Raw genomic sequence first — 5376 nt, 5'->3', positions numbered from 1 at the left:
TAAGAACACACACACACACACACACACACAAAAGAACAAAACACTTCTGCATCCATTACTTTGGAATCTGGCCAATGTCATCAATCTGCCGTGAGGTAGATGGCTGATCACTCTGATGAATGGTGCCATATCAGGGACACATATTGTATTGATATTTGCTGCTAGCTGACTGAGCATTCAACAATGGCTGCATCCAGGTTGGCCATGGTGAGTAGAGGTCCATGTTGTGCAGCCCTTGCATAACCACCATTCTTGCCACCATCGCCCCTTTTCCCATGAGCCCATTGGGTGATTCCTGCCCACTCAATTATTAAATCCTCCATTGCTGAGGTCTTCCTTTGCTGTGCATTCACATGGGACATAAATATCTTCATGATTATTACTTCTTCCACAAATTCCCTTGTCATCACTTTCTAGTCACAAATATTGAAATTCCCTGATCATCTAGGCAAACTGTGTCCTAAAGCACTGAATCATTATAGAACCACACACATGGCTATTACTCCTTCTGGGCAAGTGAACAACCAGGTACACTACTCAAAATTCTGCCCACTGGGAGGATTTCCCTTCACTATTGTCCTTCAGGGATGTCCCAGAGCATTGCAGTAGTGCTGCAATCATTCACTTTCAAAAGGTGTCTGCATATCTTGAAGAATTATCTGTAAATCAGGCCAAGGTCATCTCCCCTTATATCTACTGATTACAGAGAACCCTTCACGAGGCCATAAGTACAGCTTGTACAATAGAGAAGCCAGTCTAACAGGCCTGGGGAATATCAGCATTTGCACCACTTCTTCATGTACCCTACTGATACCATCAGGGCCTGCTCAGGTTACATCACATATATACCACATCCATCTGATGATGCCGTGGTCATGTACTCCCAACTTTACATCTTGGTGGGTCATCCCAGTTCATGAAAAGCAGCTCTGGTTCCATGGGAAATTGGTGGCCCCTGGTGAAGCATTCCATCTGTACTAAAGCCTAGTAGCAGGCCAACAGTGTTTCTCAAATGGAAAGCAGTCCACAGTGATGGCAGAGCTTAACCCCAACTTTAAGGGTGTGTGCTGTGGTATGCCTGTGTGCTACTGCCAACTCGACCACCATTGTTTTGAATGGATCAGGTGACCCAAGTGCCAGAGCAGCTTGCATAGCAGCTCACTCTATTTGCAAATCCTTCTTTTCTGAATCACACTCAAAACAAGCAGCTTTTCTGGACATCTGGTAAATGGGTTGGAATAATACCCTCAAATAAAGATGACATTGCCTCCAAAATCCACTTCTTTTTTTGACCACAGGAGGGCAAGATGCAACAATTATCCTTTACAAGATATATCTCCACATGACCCACCAACTGGACCTCCAGAAATATCACTGCAATAAATGGGCTCTGAATTTTGTTGGATTTATTTCTGAACTTCTAGTATGCAAATGTCTGTAAGTAAGTCTATAATAATTGTTAATTCTTGCTCATTAGGTCCAATCAGCCTAAGACACCAGTGTGGTGTCTTATGAGAGGAAAACAAGATCAAGATCCTTGAGAAAATATATGCAAATCATATACCTGGTAAGAGCTTTGTATCCAGAATACATGAAGAATTCTTAAAACTGAGTAATAGGAAATATATAACTGAATTTTAAAAAGTGAAATACTTGAACAGGTACTTTAGGAAACTAGAAAGATAGATAGATAATAGATGACAGATAGATAGACATATTTTATTTAAATTCAATTAGCCAATATATAGTACATCATTATTCTCAGATAGTGTTCAACAATTAATCAGTTGCAGGATGCCTGGGTGGCTCAGCAGTTGAGCACCTGCCTTTGGCCCAGGGCATGATCCTAGAGTCCCCGGATCGAGTCCCACATCGGGCTGCCTGCATGGAGCCTGTTTCTCCCTCTGCCTATGTCTCTGCCTCTTTCTCTCTGTGTCTTTCATGAATAAATAAATAAAATCCTTAAAATATATATTTATCAGTTGCATATAACACCAAGCATTCATCACATCACCCAATCTCCCTCATTCCCCCATCTCCCCTCTAGCAACTCTCACTTTGTTTTCTATAGTTAAGAATATCCTATGGCTTTTTATCCCTCTCTAATGACTTCACACTCAGCTTTCCCTAAAAAAAAAAAAAAAAAAATTAAATTTCAAGTTGGCTTTTATAAAAAAGTGCTTTATAAAAAACATTTATAATTACTTTTGACATAAAATTTATCATAATAATGATTTAACTTGTTAAAAGAAATGCTTATTTTTTAATAATCTTAACTATCTAGTAGATATAATGCTAATTTATTCCATCAGTATATATAAATTTAGGACAAACATCCAAATAGAGTAAAAATGTATGCATGCATTATATGTAATGCTGATAACTCTGAAGATATAGCTGTTTTTATTAAATAAACAATATTAAACTTGTCTCTTTTTATGAAAAGGAAACAATATATAGAGATGTCAAATAGGGAACAAAAATATTTTCAATATAATTGATCAATGGGAAAATGCAATAAAGACCATAGTGAGATACCATGACCCACACTAAGAATGAAATGACTACTCATATTGGAAGCAAAAATGCAGATCTTTGTACTCACAGGCAACAAAATGAGTTGAGAAAAGTAAAGGGAAAATTTAAGTCAAATTTGGGTTATGTTGAAGCTACCCTGGCACATCTCATTTCTTACCCATCCTTCTGCCCAGTTTTCACAGTGATTTCTCTTTTATCTATGTCGTTTATTGCTCCTCTTTTTGGTTTTCATGAACAAATTCTAAGGACACAAGATAAATGATTAATGACTACCAAAGTATAGGCACTTTGCTTTCCCCCCAGTTGCCAATCAAGTCCCATTTGGAGGTTAAATATTTTTCCTACTCTTCAGATATCATTAAAATGTTACTATTTCTACATGGTAATATTTTGACATAAATAATCTCATTATTTTCTGAATGAACATTTGTTATCACTTCTCTGTTAATGCTGAAGGGCAAATATGAACACCTTACCACCATGTTCAAAATATCTCACTAATTAATTGTCCTTAAAACTGGAGTGAAGAATGAAGTACCTGACTTAGACTACGGACCCCATGTGATCCCATCTATGTTGGTCTTTCTTGTCCCATTTGGATCCTTTTGCTTCTCTCTTTGCATGGCAGCTACATTTATCTTTTGTTTGTTTGTTTGTTTCTTCAGTTTTCTAGCTCTGAGATCATCTAGACCTTCCAGCAATGGAAAGCCCTGGGATGGCAAATGTCCACAGGCATCAGCTTGTTAGACACAAATTCTATCATCCTCACTGTTGACCTACTGAGGTGGAATCTGCATTTTTAAGAGGAAAAGAAACCAGAAGATTTACCTCTATTACAGTTTGAGAAGCACTATATATACCACCTCCCACTGTGGTCTTTGTTTTGTTTTCCTTTTGCTTCTCCTCTGACCTCTGCCTAGCAAAGTTTCTCCTGTGTTTTCAGATTAAAGCAGGAAGTTCAGTGTAGGTCTGGAATGTGACCTGCAGTTCGCAAGAGGGTTGACAACTGTATTTAAATTTGGCTCCTGAAAGTAATCCAGGACTTTGGCCTTAATAAAATCGTGTGTGGTTGATTAACTCAGAAGATCATACTTATCAAGGGACTCAGAATACCAACATTTTTAGATAAATTGAAGTTTGCACAAAACTATCAGAAGTGTCATCTGTTCTGGAAAATAGCATGAAGCACAATTTCTACTGTTAACATTAGAACTGTATGCAATGGCTTGATGTTTATGATTTCAGAGTCTGTAATACCTATAGGACACCTGGACTTCTCTTACAGATTCAAATTTACAATTCCCAGAAGAACAGCTTAGTTTTGTCCTAAAGGGAATCCTTGGGTGCTATTAGGGGACGTTTAGCTCTTCACCTCTTTTTCTTCTGGCAAAAATCACACCATTGTACAATTGGTTGACTCCTGTGTTTGAAGCAAATTTATATAAACACCATTTTCCTGAATTTGTAAATGAAGCCTCCAAAATGAATCCGTGCTGTTACTTCTGCTTTGTCATTCCAATGCTACTATATTTTTTCTACTTTAGTATGTGTAATTGTTGAAAGGATCTCCATAATTTCTTACAGGATACAGGTAAGAGAGTTTCTATAGCATTCATTTTCACCAAAAATTCAAATTACTGTATAATTTATAATTTTAGATCAATTTACTAGATGCCAAAAATGGCATGCAAAAAATGTAAAACCCTTAATTAATTTTCTGTATATCTTAGTTTTGTGAATAAATCTGGATAAGCAAAATACTTATAAAACTGAAAATTTTCATCTTAACATAATTTATTATCTTTCTAACATAACTATAATGACTTTATAAATTTTTGTGAATTAGAATGTTAAACAATTTAAATTGAATTCTAATATCAGGTCATGTTTCCTACACAATAAATCTTTCTGGATATCCTGATTAGATGATCTATTTTTTTTTAATTAATCACATTTTGTGATTTAAGTTTTAAGGTGAGTCATACACATATTATTAACTCCTCCAACCTTTCTCCCACTTCTTGCAACAATTTGAGTATTTTTAAAGTATATTAATAGGGAGTTTATAGAAAATGCCCCTCCACTGCTCTTTTCACTTTATGTCTTAATAGGTACATCAAACAAGTTAAAATAAGAATTTTCAATTATTTAATGATTTTGGACTGCATTTTGGAGAATCTATTCTAAATAAAAATACATTTAACAATTGGAATTTTAGTATTTCTAGAGAAATGAACAAGTGACTGACTACTCAAATTTGGATCAAGTCCTGTCACACTAGATACGATGGGGATGGGAAACTATGTTTCTGGCTTTTTTGACGTGTAGAGTGGTAGCCTTTGCCTGATACTAAGACCTGTGTGATGCTAAAAAGATCAGTCTTTAGCTATCCAAAAAAAAAAAAAAATGTATCTAGTTTATGTAAGCTCTTTAATGTCCTTTCTCAAGTTTCTTTCCATTTCCTTCTTCTTTTTACCTTCTCCACTTTCTAGTGGATGGGTCATCCCTAAGTATGCCTTCAGCTACCCAAATGACTCTCAAGTCATTTTTTCTACTAAGCTTTAGTAGGCTCATACCACTAAGTTCTCTTACCTGGATGGTCAGAAGGCTCTTTCTACCCATTCGCCATGTATCTCTTCTCTCCTGCACATCTAGTATGTCATCAAGTCCTAGTAACTACATTCTGATTTATTTTTATCTCTTTGTCCTCCTCATCCCTTCCAATATTACATTACATATAAACTAAGAATTTTACATACATTTGAATCAACTAGAAGGGATTTTTTAAATGCAGATTATTAGACTTCATTCTTTACCCACCGAGTCAATGTCTACGGT

This window comes from Canis lupus, chromosome 35 (genome assembly GCF_048164855.1).
Source record: "Canis lupus baileyi chromosome 35, mCanLup2.hap1, whole genome shotgun sequence".
NCBI lineage: Eukaryota > Metazoa > Chordata > Mammalia > Carnivora > Canidae > Canis > Canis lupus.
Note: the sequence above shows the minus strand (reverse complement) of the source record.